The sequence below is a fragment of the Streptopelia decaocto genome (assembly GCF_964273445.1).
Source record: "Streptopelia decaocto genome assembly, chromosome: 3".
NCBI classification, from domain to species: Eukaryota; Metazoa; Chordata; class Aves; order Columbiformes; family Columbidae; genus Streptopelia; species Streptopelia decaocto.
This window is the reverse complement of record NC_138656.1, coordinates 34,743,796-34,769,324: the sequence shown is the minus strand read 5'-3', so window position 1 is coordinate 34,769,324 and position 25,529 is coordinate 34,743,796. Positions and strand designations below refer to the sequence as shown.

At 39.5% G+C, this 25,529-nt stretch overlaps 1 protein-coding gene across 1 annotated transcript in view; it reads left to right on the top strand.

The window, feature by feature from the left end:
- Positions 1-7,411: 7,411 nt before the first annotated feature.
- RASGRP3 (RAS guanyl releasing protein 3) overlaps positions 7,412-25,529 on the top strand; it is a 62,383-nt gene continuing 44,265 nt past the window's right edge. The window contains exon 1 of the mRNA XM_082048643.1: positions 7,412-7,580. The gene's annotated coding sequence lies outside the window, so the exon portion shown is untranslated. The remainder of the gene's footprint in view (positions 7,581-25,529) is intronic.

The following is a 25,529-nucleotide window of genomic DNA, read 5'->3' as shown; positions in this document are numbered from 1 at the left end:
AAACTATTTACAATTGTGAGAAATAAAGTGTTTTAAACCTTTTTAACGATCTAGCAATGCTGGAGAAATTTGCCAATTATAAATTTTTTCTGTATTTCAAAACAAGTAGTATCTCACTGAATGCTTCCAACTCCGCTGTTGGCAACACGAAACATGAACTAAAATGTACATGTAATTAAATGGCAAATAGTGAGAGTCAAACAAAACTTACTAAACTCTGGGGCTTAAGTTATCTTTTTATAAAGTATTTTACTGTAGGATTATAAATGGGATGAAGTATCAGCAGCTTGCAAAATTTATTAATTCTGTAATTAAAAAAATACTAACAGAAGTTAATAGAATTCTCCAATTGCACAACCAGCAGAAGATCTGAATCCAGCACCAGCTGTTTAACAAATGGACAGAAATATAAGCAATTATCATAGGGGCCTGAAGATACAGTAGGAAAGATTAAACCCATGTAACTTGTTGGGGCTGAAGACTGGAGAAAAAAGGAGAGCTCCGGGAAGCCTGATGTTCTCGGGTTTTGACAGCAAAGATAGTTGTTCTTCTGCCTTTGTCACTAGAGGTCAGCACAGCATCTTAAGTCCCACATCATTCACATTCAAGGAATTATAAGAAAATCCTCAACTCTTAGAGGGAAACAGTGGTTTTAAGAAACAGTTCCAAGACGATGGAGTCTGTGTTTCTGCAATGGGACAAACATGAAATGTGGAGCCTCAGGAAAAGAAGAACACAGCAGAAACTGAAAAGCCTGAATCAAAAATTAGAGTAAAAGCATGCTAGAAGTTTAAAGGTTCCCACAGAGCAATTAGAATTTAACAGAGGCTATTTTTAAAACAACCATTATCCTAAGGTAACAACTATCACCTAGAAGGCCCAGTTGACTAACGCTCTGAGGGCTCATCCTCATGCATGAGAAATAAACAATTTAATCTCCCTGCACTATAAGGAGCTGGGCTAGCTCATAGAAAGCTAGCTCATATATACGGGTCAAGGAGATAAGGAAAGCATTACCTGCACTGGAATAATTCCTAGGAATGCAAAGAGGGGAGTGTGGAAAAGCACCCACGCGCAAACAGACACTCATCTTCCCAACACAAAAAAACCCCACAGATATCCACTGTGTGATCCTTGTCACTTTGGAGTTACTGGAGAAACCTCATGGTTAGGGAGTCTCACTCTGCACACTGATATTACTGTCCCATGAGCCTCTCAAAGGCCCGATTACTGTCAGTCAGGAGGTGACATCCTATCATGGCACAGCAGCCACCATGAAGGAGCAAGGTTTTTAGAAGAGGCTGCAGCAGCCAGCTGCCCTTGAGACAGGTACAGGCAGCAGAGGTGTAGCACTGAAGTGATGTCACTTGTGGCAAGGCAAATCAGTTGCCTCCCCTCCCAGTGCATGTGCCAGAAAAGGGGTCTGTGCTCCAGTATGATCTATGGTGTTCAATTCACTGCTCCAGCTGAAGAGCACATGATTGTCAGTATGACCCAGACTGCAACAGAGAACTGTGTAGCTATACACCAAAAAGCCATCTAGTACAGACTGCTCTACCTCAAATGGTAGCAAAGGGGCTTGGGCTACAGTGTCTTCCACAACCTGGCAGAACAGCACTTAGCAACACCTTAACCTGTCTCCCCTGTTCTGACAGATACATGAAAGCAACACCTTGAAATCCAGAATTGTTTGGTCAGCAAATGGAAGCCCCTTGGAGTAGTGGCAAAGGAAAATATGGGAGAATAAATTCACAGTGACATATGGGGAAAGTAACTCATTGTGGTCACTGAATTATAGCAAGGGGAAGCCAGTGTAAATGAGAACCTAACTTCACCAGCCTAACAAAAAGCAGATGTATTTTAGCCATTTTAAAATATTTTATTTCCTAATCTACACCTGGCTATGAGGAATAAGTAAAATGGTGTGTACCCAGCTTCTAGCAACCATGAAAAAGTTAACAGATTCCTGTAGGGAAGTCCTTTTCCTAGAGATGCAATACCTGTAAAACGCATTATCATTCTTTACTAGTACATAGTACACAAAGGAGGAAACAATATGTCACTGCTATATGTTTTTTCCCTTTTTTTTTTTTAAATTACAATTGTAAAAGACACATTAAAATACATACAAGAGTAGAAAAGACCAAACATCTAAAGGCTGACATGCAGAACTATAATGCCTGAGGTCATCTATCCATTACTAACACCTTTGAGTCAGTGCATGTGAGTCAAAAGGGGGCACCTTGTCGTCCTAAGTGCTGTAAAAAAAGGCTTTCTCTCAACAGAGGTATAAAATGAGAAAATAAGATGGATAAAGGTGGAAGATTTATATCAGGAAATGCTGAGATAATGCTAGTAACAGCGAGAGCAGCTGCTCGCCCTGTATGAACAAGGGATGCAGTCAGCCATGGGGACTTCTGACATGGCATCCTGAGCAGCCAGGAGCGCAGAAAAACTACCCACAAAGATTGGCAGTGCTAGAAGAACTTGTTGGAGATAATTTCTGACAGTTCAAGAACCTGTTGAAATTTTAAGTAGCCTCTTTTACCTGCCACCCTGCAGCAACAGTGTTGACATTTTTGGAGGATGGTGGGACAAAGGAGAGCTTTTGCAGAACAATGAGGTAATGCTGCAGTTGTTTATAGCAGCTTCTCATAAATGGAGAAGAAAATGCAAGGGTGGGAACATAAGATGAAATCGTGAGCTGGCTTGCAGTGAAGACACAAAAATTACACACACCCTAAGCAGGACAGAAGTAGAATGCAAATAACCTTGAATACAAAGATGTGACTGAAAAGGGACTAGGAGACAAGCATAAGACAAGGCGGGAAGGGAACGATGAAAAGCTGAAGCAACCAACAGAATAAGCTTTCCAGATAAAAGTATTGCTTCCTGTGAGACCTTTGGCAAGTTACTCTATTTCCTCATCAATGCCACGGAGATGTTTCCTGTTGTCACCACCTTCCTAAAAGCTTAAAACTCCTGGCTGGTTGTACAGAAGTCAATCACAAGGAAGAGATGAGGATATACAAAGGTTTGAGCATTAAGAATGTTAACATTTTATAAATGAAGCTTTAATCTTCACTATTATGCTGTTCTCAGGTTTAATGCATGTTCTTTGTTTAAGGTACAGAGAAAAAAAATATACATTGTGTTTTGATAAGCAATACGGTGAAAAACAAATCCGACTTCTACTTGTGGTGTCCCTTCATTACCACACAACCAGGCTAAAACACACAGAGATAGTTTATGGCATGTGGCATTACAGACCACAACTGTGCTAACCTGATGAGGCCACAAGCACACATTATGTTCTTCGGGTACATTGACTCACAGCTTGAGTCTGACCTGCGGTTTTCCCTGGCTTCTTTTTTTTGAGATCACAATAAACTGTTCTTCAGCTTGCCTCACAGCTGTAAGCGGCAGATCTGTTGGGATATTTCTATGTTTTGATGATTTGTTTGAGTGGCAAGGGGAGGAAAACAATGCATTTTCTATAGAGCGAATATAAGCTACAATTAGAAAGGCCCTTAAACTCACAGCTCCCCAGCTGCTATGAACTGGCATAGATCCATTAAAACCAATTGGCCAGACTCCCCAGACAGCTCCAATCAGTGTCGCGCCACTGAAGCTGATGAAGCAACACCAATTTGTAGAACCTAGGGATCTGGCCCACAGCCTGCACTGCAGTCCAGAAAGACCATCTGTGTTTAGCAGGATCAGAAATCAAAAGGAAAGTCTGTGTCCTTATAATTTACTCAATACTATTGAGACAAGTGATTTCTATGATGTGAAGTCAGGTAGACTAAACAAGAGCTATAAGAGATAAAAACCTGAATATTGTTTCTTCCTCAGTATAGCTTCATCAGGGCAAGTTCTAGCATTTTTTGTAACATATTCCATGAGGCAATGAGATGTGAAGGCAAGAAAAGACAGGAGAGAAGAGGGACAGGAATAACACCATAAAAATATTCAAACTATTTAATAAATTATAGGCATGACAAACCAGAGTGTGCTGCCCGCCCATGCTGACTTCATGTCAAACCCATTCCCACTGATGTCAGTGGAAAGTGTGGCATAACACAATGCTGCTCAGCAGCACAGGGAGGGGCAGCATAAAAGCACAGAAGGCGGCTCAGGTAATTCAGCTTTTTATTTTGGAAACTGTTCTGAAAAAATTGATATTTAAGTTTCCTGGGAGTTTGGATACCATTTTTACCATTCTAATTGTGAAAAGCCAGATGCAGATTAGAACTAAGTAATCAGCACTAGGGGGAAACCATATCAAAGCTTCTGGATACATGTTTTGTGGCTTACTGGTAGAAATCAAAATTATTGTGTGTAGCCCCTCTGAGGTGTCCAGCCGAAAACAGTGTTTTTGTCGTGCTGCCATGGGATAAGCTCAGTCTAAGTTTTCTATGGTGAAGAATTCATTATTACATGAATAAACTAACTGCACACAGGAACCCACTGAAGAGTTTGCTTACATCCTTAATACATGCACACATGCATGTATTTTCAGGGCACAGAGTGTAAATTAACTGTGAAGACAAGATGCTTTGAATTCCAGAGGACCAAAAACATCCCCACGCATTCTGAGCACCACAGTGTCACTCTGCATCTGCTCATGTAGTCATTCTTTTTCCTTGAAGATAATTCATAAGAAAGACCAGTAAAAATGGGGCTGTCAGAGAAAATACATCTCTTCTGCTTTGACACAGAAAAAGTTAACTACACCTTACAAGCACTTGCCTTCAGCAATTCTTTCTCACCCTGCTCTTAGCTTTCTTGTGGCTCTACCAGCTGCATGACCAGAGTTTCCCCAAAGGAAACTCTGAAGTGGAAGCTCTCAAGACAGACTGTCTCCTCAAGACTGCAAGGGTGAAGTGGGAGCGAAAATGTTTGCACACTGAGTGAGAATTTCTTCCAATGTGCAAAGCTGGAATGACAGAGGAGAGAAATCTCACTTTAACCTTTTATTCTATTTTCAGTGTTTGGAGATGTTTTGAATGACTTTGAGAAAAGATGTGTTTGCTTGAAAGAAAGGCCGCCAGCAAAATCAGTGCAAGCAGGCTCCTGCGGCTGGGCTCTACTGGTGCTGTGCTGACACAAGGCAAGCAGCTATTCAAGACTAAGCGTCCTGAGGGCTCTGGCAGTGCTTGGTGCTACCTGCACCACAGTGCACAGAGAATGTGTGATGCAAATTCAAATCTGTAACCACTAGCCACTCACTGAGCAGATTTAAGATTTAAACTCAGCTACATTTGAATAAAGGTATGCACAAATGAAAGACTGCTAAACAGCTTTGCATTTCAGTGCTGTAATATTGTGGAGATCAACTTTGCAGAAACAGGGTGAGTTAGGCCCATTCCACAGCTGTGCCATAATAATGAATTCAATCAATTTTTACATATTGCCAGTCGTTCAGCCTTGGTCTAAGGTCTGAAAGAGCCAGAAAGACTTCAGCTTGCCTTCAGTCATCTCCATCACAGAACCTTTTCAGCTAAAACTGGTTCTATCCTTCAGCCAAAGTCAGAATTTAATCCACTCTTCACTACAAAGAATTCTGTTCCTCTTTGTCAGGTTTGTAGTATGTGATCTACAAAGATTGGCATCTTCCTAAGACTTTAAACTTGTCTGCTAATTACCAATAGTAACACAAGAAAAAACATCATATATTTTGATCATATTTATATGGTAACTTTCAGGTCTTTCTAGAAATTAAATTATTGATTTTGAGAGGAGTTTCACTTGGAGCACTCCATTTTCATTTATTTTAAAAAGTACTTTAAAGGCAAACCTTGGTCTTGAGTTATTATTAATTTTCAAGAAATCAATGAAAATGTTTATTCACCCACCACTTGTACATGTATTCTTTCTTTCATAAACAATCACATTCTTACCATGGGAAACGGAATCTTTGCAAAGTTTTCAACAAGGCAGGCACTTTCCTGAAGATGGTCTTGATTTTTATATAAACCGCTCTGGCACCATCTAGTCTGCCTGAAGCTAACACAGATTTCCTCCATAAAACACCATAGGAGCTACCAGTCATGGTCATTGCCTACATAATATGACTGAAACAAAAGGTTTAACGTTTTCCAAATTCCTCAAATGCCACAGGTCCTTAACTCTCACCACTTTCAGCAGGACTTGAATGTGTATATTTCACATACAAATCTTAGACAGAAGAAAAATTACTTGTCCACATGGCAACATCTACCTTTTAAGTCTCTGCCTTCCCACTAAAATAATCATTAATCTCAAACCATACATTACAGTCTTATCTATCTTCAAGAAGCACGCTGCTTTTCTAACATGGAACTACCACTGTAAAGACCACAGAAAGCTTTTTTAACAGAATTTACCTAGCTTGTGTAACTTGAAGGAAAGGCATGTACCTCAGACAGCAAAAAAAGTGGGAATAGGGAGAAGAGATAAAGAGCCAGGTAAGCAGAGTACTACATTATCATCTTAATTAAGTATAATCTGAAAATGGTCCTTGACGCTTGGTATGTATTTTTAAAACTACTAAGCTAAATCAAATTAAAATTGGGAAGCTTCTGGTCAAAAAACTGACCCAAAGCCCATTAAAATAATTGTTTATCTCAAATTAATTCAAAACATGTATGTGAGGACTTTAACATAGTTGTTATTCAAGAGCTATTGCTGCACAGGTGTCCTCAATGAATACATACACAACAGTTCTGTTTCCCTGTATGTAAATGCACTTTGCTTAAATGCTTCCAACCTCTTAGTCTCTGGCTTGAGGCAGCAGGGTGACACTGAGGAAGAAAGTACTCTGATGAAACAATGATTCATACACTTTAAATGTCATTCTTAAGCATGCAAGATCTGCACCTCTCATAACACATATTTTGCCATCCTAAAACACATTAGCCATCTTTGTCCTCTTTTCTAAGCAAAAGAAAATCTGTGTTCCAACTCTCCCGTCTCAAGCAATTTCAAAGATTTAATCAAAATTAAGTACTTAAGGGAAGTGATAATTACTTGAGAGACTAAGGTCAAAAGGCCTAAGTGCTACTGTGTCTTCTCATTTTTTTGTGGAGTACAAAAGATTACATCCTAGCATGGATTTGAAGATGTATTTTCCTCACACAAGAGAACTGTGTCTGCAGAACAACCTTTATCAAATTATTTTACTTATATTGGTGGGGGAGGGCAAAAAAAAACTAAGATCTTTCCTTTGTTTAAATGCATTTCCTGCCTTCCTTATTGCTATAGACTGTGTTGTGGCAGGCCTATTTATAGTCTAAAGAAAGGAAAAAGCACGACTGGAGGCAGGAAAACTAAGTTGGGAAAGAATAGAAGGAAGTGTGGCTGCCATTTAGCCAAACAATCTAGAACTAATTGAGCTCAAAAGAGCCCCAGCCTCAGTGAAGCTGCTGGGAGTGAACAGAGCACAATCCTGCTTCTCTCTCCAGGGCCCCACCAGGGCTGCTGAGTGTGAGAGTCACATACAGGACACTGCCGAGCAGCAAATAACCTCCACATCTCAATGTGAGAAGAACTCTTTAAAAAAGGGAGTGTACTGAAAGTTAGATACCTATCTAATCCAGGTAAGTGTCTCCTTCTGGCATTTCTGCTTGCTGCATTCTCCATGGCTTTTCAGATGTGGCCAGACTGGTAAATGAAAACAGAACAAGCTTTGGAGAAGGTACTGTATCTGATTTTTAGATAAAGCTTTGGCAGGATGTCTGATTTTAGATAAAGAAATCTGAATTCAATTAAGGATTCTTCAGAACTTTCCTTAAGCAAAGAAGTCTTTGCCATATATCCATATAGTAATTTTGCTGTTTTCCTCACCTGTGTTGTGTTCATCTTATAATCTGTGATTAAGTACTAGAGAAATGTTGATGGTAACTGTATGCCCTAAAGAAAAATAATGAAGTCAACTCTGCATTAGATTAAATATATAGATTTAGAGACAGAGAGAGGGAGGGAGAAGTATGTGTAATATATATTTACACAAGATGTATTAATTTAGAATACATAAACATATCAAAATGTATATAATTCATAGCTGAAGTTTTGTGATAATTTAGTCATATGAGGTACATTTGAAGGTAGGAACTTAGTCAAAATTAAAGTACCTGAAAGTTTCTATAGGTTTAGAACTTATTATGGCAGGTAATTTTTGTGTGTGCATATGCATAAAAATATACTATATATAGATATCAATATGTATTATTCATTGTGGTTTTGCATTGCAATACCACACAGTTGTCATTATGAGGTCTAATTTAAACTGACAGTAGAATTCAAGTGGAAATTTTTAATTTTGTTATTTTCTGATACTATACAGTTATACTATCTTGACTACATGTGTAAAAAGCTCCATCTTAAGACATACCCGTGTGCAGACCATATTAATTCATTGAATTAGCATCAAAAAGACAGAATTTTAAGGGGGGAAAATGAAAAGTTAAGATTGTGTTTGATTTTTTCCAGTTTCCAATATGTCCTTTGCTCTTCTAACAAAGGAAATGCTGTTGTGATTTGAAGGCAGGAGGATAGAAGCTGTAAAGTACTAGATTCAGGATTTCATCATGTAATTTTCATCTTCTTTGAATGATCTGTGAGAATAAGCTTTGTATTAGTCTTGTGTGAACACATTACGTTGATGCATATGCCATTCAGATTATTCATTTGTTATTCAGTTGTTGCTTAGGATTAGTGGTTTATTGTAAACAGTTGCTGGTGAGTAAAAAGGAAGTGTGATGTGTTGTTATTCTACTGTATCCCTGTAGGATGCTATTATGTTTAAAGTCTGTTATTGTGAAGATACAAGGCAGAATGTCATCTATGTGAGCGAAAAGCTGTGACAGGACAATTGTGAACTGCAGCAGTCAGTTGAAAATCTGATCCAGGAAGGTGCCAAGCAGCAACTCCCATGGAGCAGATGTTAGTCAATGCTCATAGAAAGGATCAGGCTTTTCTTTATCTGATTTCAAAAATCAGATAAAAAAAAAAAAAGGGGGGGGGGGGTGGCTAAATAAAAAACGTAAGATTAACTGTGTAACCAGCATTATGAAAGACAAGCTTTTGTAAAACTCATAGGATGGAGGTGATAAAATGTACTGATACACTTTCACATTTATCTGTGGAAATTATATTATAGATGGTGCTTAGAAATTGCCTATTTAATACCCTTAATAGATTCATATACTTAATGAAGAATGAACAGAACAAATTCTAATGAGAACAAATTCTAATGAGAGGCACAGACACAAACCCATCGAAGCGAAGAGAGTTGTTCATACCACTGAGAACAGTTTCTGTTTCTTAGATTATGCTGTATGGCTAACATGACAATGGCTCAGAGCTACCCTATTCTTTCTTCAATCCCTTCTCCCATTTTAACATCTAGGGCAGGCTCAAAGCAACTCAGAACTTGGGAAAATGTGTCAGCAATACAGCTAGTGGTGCTCAAAACACACTATGCAGTTTCCAAATAAGTCAGATTGTTTTAGAAATGACTGTTAGGTTTTCTGTCTTCAAGAACTTGAGGCTAGTATTTTCAAGCTTGTCTCTGTAACTGCGAGAGTTACTAACCCTAGTTTAAAAAATGGAAACTACTTTACATAGTCAGATAATCAAAGATGTAGCAATTTTAGGGGAAAAAACACACACACATAACTGCAAGAGTTCACAAGTTCATGAGTTCAAAGTTTGCAAACTAAGAGTTTTGTCCTGAAGAGACAATCATTCCAGAAGGCCTTAGAATGAAATTTACACCCCTGCACCTTATAAAATCTTATTACCTGCTAGGGTCTAACTTCTCTGCAGGAGATTATTTGTACATAAACACTTCTGAGTGTTCACAAGTACTAATGAGGTTGCAATTATTAAGGCTCCAAACTAAAAATTAAATATGAGACTTTGATATACCAGAAAGAAGTAGAGGTTAACTTGCTTTCTACCCTGCCAATATTTTGCCAGGAGATACAAAGAAGTTTAGGGTTGGCAAATAAATACTTCAGTTAACTGTCACTGCTGCTGATTTACAGAAAAATTGCATGACTTAAAAAAACAATGTCACTTTGGGTGACAGGCAAACCATGCCATGCTTTCATGCAAAGCTAGCTCAAGTTTAGTAGGATTTATTATTCCTCATGCAAGTGCTCCAGTGTAAGTACCTTAATTTCTCCCTAAGCCCCTATTCCACTATACCAGATGCTCTTACAAGGGAGCTTTGTGCTCCAAGTCACAGTCAAGCCTGCTAACATCTCAGGAAAAAAAAAAAAAGGGCAGAGAGCTTAGAAGTACCAGTATGGCTGTTTGGGGCAGTCAAAGCAAGATTTTTTGAGAACACATGTACAGCCTACAGCAGTCTCACTCAAAAAGCAGAACTGGGGGAGAGGGAACTTAAAAAGAAACGTAGCTAAAACACATTAAGAAATCAAAGTTCAATATTGGACAGCATCAAAATAATTCTACAAAGAAAAGCAGCCGCTCAAAATAGAAATGTCAGTGCTAAAAAAAACTCTTTGATAATGTCTAAAAAACCCACCTTATAACTATGTGCTGAATAACATCCTGACTCGTGCAAATGTTTATACAGGTGCTTAAATTTAAGCACATGAGTAGTCCCATTGATTTCAAGCAAAATTATTTTAACAGGCTGATAAAATTTAAAGCCCGGTAGAGTCATTAGATCACCTAATCTGACTTCAAACACAGCATGCTAATTTTACTATTCCTCTTATCTGACACCCAAAAGCTTGCCTGCTTACAACAGAACATATGCATATACTAAGTTCAAGATAAAAGTTTAAGGGGAAGATCATTATGTTCTACATGCATGAGTACACAGAGTACATAGAAGGCACAGATGGATCCAAATTCACTCATCTCACAGCAGGTTTGGAAGTACGGACCCCAAGATGTTTGCATGCAATGCAGCAGAGCTTGGATAGGTTGCTGGATAATGTAGTCTGACTGATGAACGTGCTGTGTGTTGGACTGATTGGAGACCCTGCCTGCCAATTCCACCAGGTTAAGCCTTTTTGATCCATGCCTCATTTTACAGTGCAAACACAAGCTTAAAGTGCTATTGTTTACAAGGGTGTGATGCATTATTTTTTAGGGTTTTGACAGAAACGGCTGAAGGAAAAAATTGTTCAGGTTCTTTCTAGGGAGAGGAAGGAAACAGGATTGCTTTTCTTTTTCCTCTTTTCTGGGTCTGTTACTAGACTCCATCATTTCCACTCTTGTACAGCCAATGCAAATGGAGTAGGTCAAGCTGCAAGGTGGGATGTCTGTTCCAGCTCAGGGTATTGCTTTAGGTTGAGACTCAGATCCTCACTACCAGATTGTGTTGCCTCTCTCAGAAGAGACTAACTTACTGAACCACTGTGACATCAGTGGTGGCAGGGAATAAGGGAGGAGGAGAGCTGGTTTTGAGGATGTGGTTTTTGTTTGAGTAGGTTTGGGTTTTGAGTAGATTTGAGGTCTCTTATGAAATGTTGCATGCATTTAAAAAAAAATTGCCTCGTTCAGCCCATTACTCATTGTTATCCCCTTTCTAAATCTGAAGACCAAAAAAAAAGACTATCCCCTATTTTTCACACCAGATTTGTGATCCCTAAAATCTAGTATCTCCCTATACTTCTTCAGAGAAAATATTACATGAGTTAAGGCACAATTACCATTAACTTAGAGATGTGAGTGGACAGCATTTCCACAAAACAGAGTGTAGATTCTAAGCTGTACATCAAGAGGAAAGAAGGAGAGTCACTAGTAATGCATGAGTGAAAAGGTTGCATTAAGTGATGTGGTTATGCTATCCCCACCACTCTTATACAAGCCACCCTTATCACCAAACTTCATCCTTCCACCTGCCATCTCTACCTCCTGGATCCTCTCCTTTATTCTTATACGTCTGCACTTCACAGTTGGACTATATGGCTGTTGTAGGTCCCTTACAGTTGAAATTATTCCATTCTAATTTCTCTCTTATCCACCTCTTCTGCACCTTAGCACTTTTACTGCACTTCCCTCCTCCTAACTCCAGTAACCCCTTCTCCATATTCCACTCCATTCCAGGCATACTGATTCTGGGTTTTCCACTAGGTAGATCAAGTGCTTAGGGGAAAAACTAAGAGCCATCCAAAAGGGGTGGGAAGATGGCCAGGAGGATGGGTAGGAGCCCCTCTGGAACATGGTATGAGAAGCACTGAGGGCATGGAGCATTGGCAGAGTGGCGTAATCCCCAGAGAATTCAGCAGCCACAGTAACAAACACCCAAATCTCTACTAAACAAGTAAAAACATCAGTCAGAAGTTTACAACTGGGCTGAATGTTTACTACATCAACAAAAAAATCCCCCACTGCCTCACTGCCTGCCAAGATGTAACTGATCTGTCAGAAGGCAGGTCTGTACTTCAGAGCCTCGAAGTGCCACTGGTTTTCAATGCCATACTTAGAAGAAATGTTTAACAGAGCACAACAATTTTTCCCCCCATTATTTCTGGGAATGGAATTATTGGATATTTTAGTTTAATTCACAAACTACAAATTTCAGGCAGGTATACAGCATATAAAATTTTAGTTTAAATTACTGTATTCTCATATACTTAAAACCACTCTGAAGCATTTTTTTTTTCCAATAGAAAGCAGCCAACAACTTTAATCATTGCTGTAGGCTCCACCTAGGACATATAATTGCTGATATAAAGAAAGGACTGATCTCAAGGGTCATACCTACAGATGACCTCATTTGATTATACTTTCTCAGCCCTTGCTTTCTTAGCCATACCATGACTATTGGGTGTACCCTGGAGTATGAAAGGGGAGGTACACAGTGCATTTGCAGTACTCCTGTGCCCTCTAGAGCATTGTATTGAAGAACCTTGAACTGACTAAAAATTGCTTGGGATATAACATAGCATGTAGATGTGTAAAACTGATTTAATATAATGTAAGGCTGAGAGACTTACACAAAATATTTTCAGCAAAATTTCCTTTCCATTATGTCCTTCAGATGCCCTTTAGCTGGCAGCTTAGTGTAAGAGCTGTTGGACTATTTATAGCAGGCATTTTCATTGCACTTAGGTATTTATAAAACATCCTGTCTACTGCAGGCTTCCATGGCTGCTTACATTCACTTCTGCTGATAGTGAAGGCTATATTATATCTAAAGCAGTGAGGCAGACCGGCAAACCAGGCAATATTAGTTATGTTTTCCACATATTCTAAAAGGCTACGGTCAAATCACAGTGCAACTATTTAGGAAACATAATAACACAGACTTGCAGTTAGCATAACCTGACATTTATGTCCACGGAGAATCTTACCTCCTGTTACAGAAACTCCAGAGGAACACATTAACAGGAAAATAAGACATTTTCAGGCAACCCACAAAATAGCCCTCCATAATTGCCATATTCAGAAAACTATTCTTGGTTCCAAAATTTTGCACAGTATCAAAGCACTGATGCTAAGTTCTCTCTCAGCGATCAATTTATAAATGAATGTGTCTACTGTTAATTAAATGACATATAAGCAAGGCATAGCCAAGTATGTCTAAAAAGAGAAACAATAGTTAAAAACAAACTATGATATAAAGTCTCTCCTATAGTAAGGAGAGGCTGTGAATCCATTTCTCCAGCATCAATAAAAGCAAACAAGTTCCTGATCTCAAACTGAACTAAAATGGGGTGGCAACTGTTCCATTCTTCAGTTCTTTGTGACTTTTCTAAAAACTATCCATACTATTTGTTTGACATTAAAATTTTAACCTTACGTGCACCCATCCCTAGCACAATTCAGTTCTAACTCTACTCATTTTTTGTTGTTCCTGTTCAGTATTTCTCCTAGCATGTCTGAGAAATCTATGTTCATTTCTTGATTTTTATTTGAGGGATCAGTGTCCCCAGAGAAAAAAAACACCCTTTTCAATCCAGCCTTGAGTTTTCTCAACAGAGAAGTTAATACACTGTCGTGTAACAAACAGCAAAGCTTTTGTCATGCAGAAGATGCCATCTGATTGATATAAGAACGCAACATTATATTCATTGTGTCTGCATTAGCTACCTTATCTCTTCTGTATGTTGGTATTTCTTTAAAAAAAATTTAAAAAAAAAAACAAAAAACAAAAAACAAAAAACAAAAAAAAAAAAAAAGAAGAAAATAAAAAATAAAATAATAAGACACAACCTTCCACAAAATATTTGAGACTTTTATTTTCAGGAATTATACCCAAATAATTTTTCTGTTCTGTTTCATGATGACTTAAATCTCTTCATCTAGCATATGAGGAACTGATAAACTTTTTCCTGCATAAACTGCAATTAGTGTTTATGGCATTTTTTACTGAAACAGAAGAAATCATTTGTCTACTCATTTCAGAAAGTACAAAGGCTCCTTTTATTTTTAGGGAGTGTATCCCAAGTTGTTTGTGGAATATTGCCATTCAGTCATTATCATCAAATTATATGCCTATGTGGAGCATGACTACTAAATAAAAATAGGCAGCTATTCAGTGCAGTGATGACTCTGTTCCATGTGCTATTTCGAATAGCCCAGGTACTGCCAGTATTTAATCAAAGATATCAAGGGTCTTGATAACTGTGAAAGAGTGTGATTCATATTGCATAAGCATAGAAATGGACAAAGTAATATGAATGGTATTTGCGGACTGGTTGACTGTTGTGCAACTCATGTAAATAATGTTTTCTTATTTATCAGGAGGGAGTAATTTTGTAGCAAAGTTTGTAAATAAATTCAGTATTACTTTTATAGCTGCATATAAAGTTCTGTTATCCTTCATCTCAAAATGCCTTTTAGAGGAAATGAAATTACATTTATCAAAGAACTCATCTGGTCAATGGGCCATGCGCTAAAGCACAGTGAGTGCTTGCTTCTTTCTCTGAGTGAGGCCTGATATTTTCCAGCCAGGTCTGTGCACGGTCATCCCTGGTCAGGATCTGCAGGAGCCTCCAACTCAGTTCTGCAAAGGCAACTCTCATCATCTCATCCCACCCGTGTCCTAAACTTAAATGAACTCATTCATCATGGGCCTATTTATCATTTTTTAATTCACAGTTTTTACAATCTCCTGTACTCTTCTTTTAAAGGCTCCTCGGCAGCTCAGAAGGCCCCAGGGTCACAGAGCCTCATGCATGGGTATGCTCTCTTTAGAGGCCTCATCCAGCCCCCCAGGCTGGCCAAGAGGAGCAACTCCCTGACATTTTGCCCAGCCTGACGGCACACTGGGGCAAAATGGTGCTGCACATCTGCAGCAAACATTTGCTGTTTGCCTAGCCCTCAACCTACTATGCCAGAAGCATTCGTCGTTGCGCTGCACTTACCCCATTTACCAATGCAGAACAGAAGCCTGGCATCATGCTACCCTCCAGCGTTTCAAGCACGAAACCACATCTCTGTCCTCCAAGGCGAGGGTCTGAGGCGGCTGCAGCGGGGACCTCAGGCCGCTGGGGGCTGCTGTGGAACTCCCCGCAGCGCCGCTGGGCTCACCGTGCCTGGTGCCCCTGTCTCGCCCGGTGCCCTTCTGCCCTTCGAAACGTCCGGCCGACGAGGCGACGTCTCTTGGCAGGGCGGCCTTTGAGGGCGTCGCGCTGCCCCCTGTGAGGGGCCTAACGGGCCTAACGACCAGGGACGCGCGAGGGGAGCTGCTCCGCCGGGCTCGTGCTCCCCGGGAGGACCAGGAACGAGCCTCCCTGGCCATAAACTGAGGAGACTTCCGACTGATGGCTCCTTCTCACTTCTTTGTTGTTTACACGCATTGCCGGGGTGTGGGTGCAGCGGCAGGTGAGGACAAAGAAGGCACCGAGTGCTGCTGCATCACCAGGGAAAGGTCGGGGTTTGGGCACCTTCACCTCCCAGGCTGCTGGCAAGGTCCTCTGACAGGCTGGGTACGGCCATGTCTGGCTGCGTTACGAGAAGCCATGGAATGTGGGAGGTTTTTCCATCAAAATTTGCCAAGGAAACCCAGCAGTTTCTCTGCAATACCAAGAAAACGCAAGACCTGCAGAGCCATGGGTAATTAGCACCAAGGCTTTCTCCTGGCACCAGGCTGCGCTGACAGTGCTGGTGGCTGCGTGGTTTCTTAGCTGCCTGTGAGCGTATATAAAACAAAGAGCTGGGTAAAGTCAAAGGAAGCAACCCAAGTTACTCTTTTGTGGCAGCCCTCATCTTCAGTCGTTTCATAGAATCATGGAATCATTTCAGTTGGAAGAGAACCTCAGGATGGAGTCCAACCGTAACCTAACCTAACTTTAGCACTAAACTATGTCCTGAAGAACCTCATCTATGTGTCTTTTAAACACCTCCAGGGATGGTGACTCCACCACTTCCCTGGGCAGCCTGTTCCAACGCCTGACAGCCCTTTCCATTAAGAATTTTTTCCTAATGTCCAATATAAACCTTCCATGGTACAACTTGAGGCCATTTCCTCTTGTCCTATCACTTACTACTTGGGAGAAGAGACCAGCAGGTTTCCATTAGTTTCTGACATGTGCCAGCTAGATACACTGTTATAATTTAATAATTTTAGCAACAGGCAGCTGTCTGGTTCTGAGCAATTCCTTGAACTTGTTCAAATCCCAGTTGCAGTACTATTAGTGCAGGTTGTGTTTCAGAAAAAATACATTATAATGCCCTTTATCATCAGGTGAATTTATGCAATTTTGTGAGATATGGATTGCTTACCAAATGATAAAATAATATTACCACATGATATGCTGAGGTTTTGCAGTTGCCTGTGTCCTGTTAGTCTCTTCAATTTAAAGTACCACGGGGATTTCAGCACAGTATATCCTACAAGTGGGATGGGAGTTAAGCATTTCAGAAAATGAGCTTTTGCATCTGAACCTCAAAATCCCGTTGACAGTATGCCTTTCTCCTTAAATACCTAAATATCTTTAAGTATGTGGCCAAGCAAAAGGGAATTGGGCACAGAGTCTCAGTTGAATTTCAGTCACGCATGGCTACGTATCACCCTGGAAAATTCCATCAGAATCTGTTCATTTCTTGACTTCAGTGTTTCTCCTTCATTTGTCCTACATCTGGGAACATGGGGATAAGGACGCTTTTGTTTCCCATTTTGCTCTCTCTGTTTAGACTGATAGTCCCCACCTCAAAAGCGCTATCACAGTCTGATTAGACAGTGTCTGGCATAATGCAGTTCCTAATCAGTGGTGCAAAATGCAAGATACCAAAATTAAAATTATCTCCAGTATTAATAAGGCACTAATCACTCTACTATCTAAACACGAAAAGTTGTGATGTTGACCCTTAAGTACAACTAATCCCCAAAAGTGAGACTGTTCACTTATTTTTCATGATCTGTGCAGTGGCCTGGTCTTAAAGATGCTATGAATGCCACAGCATTTTAAATTGTCCTATTCCTGATGGTTTAAGTTCCCAAATTTAAACACAGTGAATTGTGAAGTCAGAAACAAACCTGAAGTGATCAACAAGGATATGTTTAACTTTCCATTTGTACTGCCCCTACTGCTGATTAAGGCTTATCTACTACTTGTTGTCAGTCATTAAAAAAAAGTTATGGAGCACATAACGCCATGTTCCAGTCAAATGCTTTAGCAAATGCCACTGTTATGAAAAGGATTTTCTAGTAAGGGGAATAATGATCTTCAGATTCTGACCTCCTGGCACAGCAGCAAGATTTATCAGGAGGGGCATGTGACTAGTTAAGACACACAGCCCCAGCCTGAAGGAAACAGCTGCTCATTTCATGCTTTAGCACTTGGCAGCTGGACAAGGAAGGGTGATGTTTGTGTTGAATACTTCTGCAGAACCAAGTACAGTAAGTGATTTTCCCTGTTTTGGATTTTGGTTTGGGTTTGTTGTTGGGTGGGGGGGCTAGGGGTATTGGTTTAGTTTGGTGGGGTTTTTCTTTCCTAAACTGCCACTCCTTTCCTATTTTCATACAAGACCTTTCGTAAAAACACTTAAAGGTGAGGTGTATTTTTTTATGACTTCATTGATAAGCAGTCATTCATGCTCAGAACGCTGATATTTTTCTGACTTGTGTTTAACAATAGCGTTGGTTTTGCTTCTGCAGGAACAAGACAGGTATGGTATTTTGTCCTGATGCTAGCCACGGAGGGAAAATGGTGCTTATTTACTCAGATAATGGTGTGAAGAAGTTGTTTATGATGAATGTATTTTCCTTTCTCTGTAGAGCGAGTCAATAGGTAATGATACAACTTGAGTATAGAGCAATTTCAGTATTTGGCTTAAAAGTACTTATGTAAGGAATCGACAGAGGTACTCCCTCAAAATAGTGTGATTGATCTGAAGAAAGTTGCTTGTGACTGGTTACTTTTTGGGCATGTATGAAGAGATTTTTTTGGAAGAAAAAAAAAGGGTAGAAGCAGAGAAATACAGGAAGACAGTGAAGATGCACTTATTAAGATATAATTGAATCATTATGGATAATAATGCATAATTAGATTGTGAAGACTGGAAAAATTCTCCCTAAAAACAGGGAGTAAGTCTCCTAATATCTCCAAGTTTTTAATTTCATTCATTTTTGGATACTTGCATTTTTGATACTTTGCTTCATGAATGATTGATTTCCCCATCTGATAATTTTTGATTATTAGGGTCTGAAGTTTTGCTTTAAAACACAAGAATTGGAGCATAGGATATATATAAAGTAACTTTTGATCAATTATTTACATAGAGATGAATTAGTTTTTGGAGGAACTCTTAGGAGGAATGGGAACAAATTAATAGGAGATGGAGCTGGATATGTGATGAAACTAAGGGATGCCAGGTGTTTGGAGAAGGTTAAAGAGGGGCAGAGGCAGGGAGCAGTGTGGTCCTGTTGAGGAATGTGCATATCAAGTCAGAAAGCCTAAAATTTCAGAACAGGATCAAGGATAAACACTGGCAGGTTTAATGAATAATGTGGTCCCTCCTTTAAAGACAGAATAATCCTTGTTCAAAGACTTCCAACATAAGAAAGATAAACTTTGTGTATTTCTCCTTTCATTTTCTTTTAAACCATAGTTTATGGCTTTGCTGCATACCTGGACATTTTATGGGAAAATGTCAATCAGTTTCAATTTTTCACAAAACCAGAAGTCTGCCTGGCTTCCTGCCTGTTCACATCTCTGAGGGCAGACTGCCTTTGAACCAGGAGCTCGAGTACTGTCAGGCTGCTGTTACTCCGCAGCTCTGCTGCGCAGATGGCACATCAGGCTGGGGTGCAGCAGGTGACTCCAGGTACCTGGCTTTGAACTCAGGAGCTCCTGGTCCACCAGGAACCCTAGCTGCAGTGGGACCCATCAGGCCTGTCCAGGTCTCCATCCCATGTGGCACAAGGAGAATAGCTGGTCTGTTCTTGCTTTTTTAGTCTGATTGCAGGAGAACTTTCTTCAGAATTGTAGGAATTCTTCATTTTGGGTGAGACTATATTATGGTTTATTTGTTTCTAGACATTGAATTTTGTGTTTGTGATGAATATTCTCTGTTAAGCAAACTGCCCAGACAGATGAAAAGGACTGTTGAAGGACTGTGCTTTGAACCTATGTTAAACCCCAAGTTCACTAGAAAATAGATAGGAGCTCAGACCATTACTGCTGTACCTTCCTCTTCCCTATTTCTGGCACAACTGCTGTGCCAGAGTTGGGGGAGAAGACTGATGTAAAGCCATATGGTTCTTAACCAGCTGGATTATGAGCCTGCTATATGTGCCTCTTGTGCAACTGATTTTATTCTTGGGCATCCCTGGGAATTAAGTGTAGTATAAAAGGCAACTAGTGATAATTGCACAGTAACTGTAATGCTGAGCTCACCTTCAGCTAATAATGTCTGAAGACACGTTGTCACTGAATTGTCTCAAAGAAACATAGCAGGAGAGCTCAGTTCTATGCCTCTATACTATTGATTATTAAGGTCATTTACAATAAAGGAGAATAACTGATCACTCGGATCTGCAAAATTTCAGGTAAGAAACCCTGCTTTACTTACAACTTCTAGCTGTCATTACTGTATCTTATTTTGAATGAAATTCAAGACGCATTACTAGACTTTTAAATCCTCTGTTCACAAAACAAAGAAAACTTTACCAACATTACAAGATTCTCAAAGGTGCAATTGTTTCAATCCTTATCACCAAACCACTTTGGTAGGGATAGTTACTGTTAAACATGGAGTGTACTTTGAGAAGCAAAACTATTACAGTCGTCAGGCTCTCCTCACTTTATGGCTTTTCTGATCAATTCCAACTGCAACATCTGTCTCTGCAGCACCAGTCATGGAGCACCACTGGGGCACACACCGATTTTGCAGTTGAGCAGAAGACACAACCTCTACTCCACCACTCTCTTATATTATTTTATAATATCCTGATCTCACAAAAAACATGCTTTTTGAATATACTCCCCAGTTATGTTCATGTAAGTCAAGGCAGATCTGCGCAGGCATGAAGAATATGAATTAAATTTCAGCATGCTTTGTTTGGGGAAGTGCTCAGCCATTCCATTTCCCATTTATGTGTCTCCAGAAAGTCCAATACCTAATAGAAATTGTTCATCCTGGATTTTTTTTTTTTTTATTACATAGTAGAGGAGACTCGTTAACAGTGTGACTATTGCTGTCCCTCTGCAGAACCTCAGTGCGTGCTCACATCACTGAGAGCCTTGTAAGGTTCCTCTTCAATCCTTTTCCTTTACTCCACGGAAATCATTAGGGCAGCCATACAGTTCTCTGAATGGGCATATTTCTGCGCTATAGGAAAGCATCTAGCTGAAGAGTAACCACAGTTTTTCCAGCCCTCCTATCTAGTTGAAAATGCCATTATACAAAGGAACCACTCCCAGGATGTTTCTGAATAAAGAGAGGAAACTACTTTTAAAAATACTGAAGGGTTACTTGTGTGGGTTTTCTTTTTTTCCTACGCTGTGCAGGCCTGGCTACAGAGCATTTCTATAGGTATTCTAAACAACTTGCACAGAATGTTTTCCTTTAACATACTTGTGGTACAATCAGTTTTCACCACTAAATTTGGTAGACATGTTTTCATGTTGGTCTACTCTTTTAAGCCAGGAATAGCAATGTCTTATACCTGCATGAGTTAAAAAGCTGAAACAAATTCTCAGGTCTTCAGATTTTAGCTGTTCGTTGTTCTTCTCTGTATTTTTAATATTCCATGTGAATAGCCAGTGCAGTAGTACTTTTTCATTAATAGGTTTGCTTATTGGTGTAACATATCTAAAAACCACCTGACCACCAGATTATGGGCATTGGGACAGGGGAAAGCTTTTCTCTTGTAATGAAGGTAAGAGTATCAACTACAAGCACTGGCAATATCAACAAAATGGACCTGTGAGTCCAGTTCAGATACAAAGACTAATCCTGCAAATGTGCAGGTATTTGCTGAGCTGAACTCATGAGTGGTCCCATTAGAAAGTTCAGCTTACATCTAAGTGTGTATGGGGTCGAGATCAAAGCATAGGCATGTGGAAATACCCACACAACTGATGTTTACAGCTCAGCAGAAAATACGATTACCCCTGAGAATTACTCTGGTTGTTTTGGTGACCATCTGCTGTCTCACTTCTCTGAATAGTAGCTTCTCTTGCTGCAGTGTCCTCTGACCACATTCAAATAGGTGAAATGGTCTGGCTCTCTCTACACTTTACTCTCCCACCTGTGATTTATGCATATTCTCTTTGCTAATGATCTGGAGTTTCTCAGGCAAGGGGAGAAGGCTTTAACATCTCAAGAACCTGCCAGGCATAATAATCTGTGCAAAATTAGTGAAACCTGAGCTAATCTTGTTTAGATACTTTATATCTTTAGTTCCTGCAAACAGAAAATAACCATGTCAGCTCAAATTCACACAGATTTAATATTAGTGATTCAGCAGTGTGTCTGAATTGAACTACCACAAAAGTCATACCAAGTTTAGTATTGACACTATGTGTTATGTATATCAATGCATTTCCATATACAACTACTTCTACTATTGTTAAAATTGCTTCTTTTTTCAACACCTACTATGGAAACAGATGTTCCACACGGAGTAGCAGTGGGCTTGTGCAAGAGCATCTGGAGTGCGGGAAGTGTGTGCAGGAACAGGATCTCAGAGCTTAATATGTTTTTTCCATTCCTATTGAAGTATAGTTTGAAGTATATATTGTAGTATAGTTTGAACCGTGCCTGAAGCAGGTTGATGGTTTTCAACGTAGAAGTCAGTCTTAGGGGTTATTGTTTAAGTCAGTCATACATGGTATGGCCAAATGGATTGAACGTGACTTATTTGCTATATTTGCATGCTTCCTAAACATGTTGATGAGGCTGTTTTTGACACGTGATTCAAAGTTGCATATATTCTTTATCATGATGCTATATTCTTTTTCGTATTCTTTAAAGAGACATAAGATTTCTCTAGCTTAAACTCTGGTCTCACCAAATGGAATAACCTTAATCTGAAATAGCATCATTACAGATAGGCTTCTGTTCATAACCTGTAATTCACTTAGGCCCAGCCAGTCTATAATCTTGGTGCTGGTTCATACAGCATGCATCTATGCGTTCTGTTTGTTTTGCAGTGACCCAGTGTTTGGAAATTTCTCATGTTGCTAGTGGAAAGTAGGAAAAAAAAAACAGTTTATGCAAATACGTGATTGATTACCAGTGGAGCAAATTACATCAGAAAATCTTTGCTGGACTAGGGCTTGAGTCAGCTTGCTGTCTGGAAATATAGTGATTTTTGTTATCTGGATCAGAATAGCCATGACATTCCAGCCTTATCACACTGTTGTTCGTGAAATAGCTTCCTTAAAAGACTAATAATAATCTCCTCTGCTAAAGAAGTCTTGTCTACTTCAGCCTGCTTGCTCATGCTCTGCTTTACTGAATTCATGAACGCATACTTCCTGGAACAGCTGCCACCCTTCCTAAAACTCTTGGTTTCCAGGCCCTGCCCCAATGACTGTCTGTATATTTTTATCTGAAGTAGGCATTGGGGCAGGAACTAGAATTCACTTTTTTTTTCCATCTTCTTGAGTGAGTACTCTTCTCCTCAAATTATACAGTCATGCTTGTGCCTGTAGCCCAAAGAAAGTCCATTATTTTATTTAATATGGATTTTGTTGATGTTCTGGGGATGGTAAATCTACTCTGTAGTCTCAGCCAAGACAGTGGGTGATTTACAATCCTTCCATTAATGGGAAGAATTGGTCCTGTATCTCTCACAGCTTTAAGGAGTGTTCAGAGGCCTGAGATAAAAAGCTTGAGCATCACAGCTGCACTTATCTGGTATAGGAATAATGTGCTAGGTGTCACCAGAGGATGCCTACCACAGGCAAGGCAGAGAAGTTTCTGGTTTACAGATCCCAAAAGGATTCAGGACTGACCTTAGCAGGAGGCTTCTTGGTATTGCTGACTCTGATAAGCTTCTGAAAGCCCACTGTTGGGCATTTGAGGAGTTTAATATTGAAAATGCAGAAAGAGGCTAAAACTTCTAGGCAGTCACCTTCTGAGGTGAGGAGGTGAGAAGTGAGAGACCAGGCTGAGAATCACACCCCTGCAGTCAGGTCCTGAAAGTGAAAGGGAGCCAGGATTTGGGCGCTTAATTTTTATTTTTTTTTTATCTGGTTCTCAGCTCACACTGCGGAACTGAAATAGGAGGGGTAGTTTTCAGATTCATATATCTTAAGTAATCTGCTCTTTTTGGAACTCTTGCACTGATTTAACTATATAGATTCAGAAATTCTGATGACTTGGGCACAGTTATCTGGAATATTAGTGCTTACAGAAATATAACTCACTCCTGGAAATAAGCTCAAAAAGGAGTGAGCTGTTTTGAAAACCTGACTGCAATAGCAATCAGTCTTTAAATGCCAAATACTCGTGGAGGGAAAACAAGTCCCTAGCGTCTCTCAGCTTCTAAACCAAGATCTTCCCAACACCTCCTGCCCTTTAATTTCCTCCCCTTATTTGACCACTTCTTTCACTTCATATTGACGTTACCACATAGCTGCAGGACCTTTCTTTTTTTAATCATTATTGGAGTTAAGCAGACCCTTCAAGAAATTCTGATAAGCTCCTTAAATTTAATAAATATATGCTAAGGAGGAAGTAGTTTTTAGTTTCCTCTATAAATACAAAGCAAACAAGCTTGGATGAATTTAGTGAGTGTCTTTGAAGTTACTTGTGAGAGCGACAGGTATTTGGGATGGTCTGAACCAAAGGCATTGTACTGCCAATCAACTGAAGGGGCTTTACCTACACAGCCAAAAATATATTTGTTGGAGTACGTGATTCTCAACTGTTACAGCTACAGCAACTGCTCTTGTTGCTTCTCAAATAATGGTGAGTTTTTGGTATAACATCTCTACAAAGTATGCATTTTGGTATTTTCCAAAGATCTTACTCTTTTAGGCAAAAAATACAGGCTGCACTACAAATACACAAGCTTCAGAGAATTACAGTGTTGTATCTTAAGACATGAGCATCGCAAACTTAACCAATGGGTTTTGGCAAGGCTTGTTTTTCTGAAGTCCTGCTGTTCTGTTTTGTGGTTGTGGAAGAGGGATATTTGTCTAGCTGCAATCCTATGTTAAATATTCTTTCATATAGTAAATATTTAACTAGCAAAATAATATTAGCAAACTAAAGATCAAAGTTACTTAAGTTACTTGTTTAATGTATTATTTACTAAGGCAGGAGCTGTAAGATGCTTTTCCTCCTTTTGTCTTTGAGATAGACTTTTATATATATATATATATATATATACACTGCTACTTCCCCTTTTTCTAATTGTCTTGCTGTTCTGTGTATTTTTATATAAAGCACCTTCTTCAGATGAGCTTGTGTTTATGTTTCAAGTCGTTTGATGAGAAATTTCTGTGTTGCCTTTACTCTCTTTTTAAAGAAGGCATTTAACTTGTTGGCTGCAAACTGTCTTATTGTTAGCAAGGTATGTGATTATTAAAACTCACTCTGTTCCAAAAGCTTGGATGTAGGAATCAAATGTGGTGACTCTGTTCTTGTATCCTGTACTTCTTGTATTGTAAACAGTTTTAGAGGTTTAGATGTTTGCTGTGTGTCTTCAATATGGTTGTACTAACCAGTGTGTGTTTCTTAGTGGACTGCTTAGTAAAGAAACAGGGTTTAGTCAGCTGACTGACAGTGGCTTTTTTACCTCTGAAAAAAGTACAAAATCTAGTCAGGCACGCTAGAAAGAACAAACAATCTCCTCCCTGCTCTTCGCTATCGGAGGCTTACTGTTTTAAAAACTTCTGAACACTGTATGCCTATGTTCTACTCTCTTTGCATCATTAATAAATCCAAAACTGCCATTGTTTCACTCATCTTCCTAAGGGAAACTTTTAGAAAATAACTAGATGTAAGGAACTGTTTACGTATTTTCATGTCCAGCATCTGCTGACAGAATTTTGCAAAGAAAGATTCTGGATCTCTCCTGACCTCCAGGCTGTGTTTTTACTCTACCAGCTTTTTTACTAACCTGCTTGCCTGTGAATTGTGAGTCATGGGTGACTTCT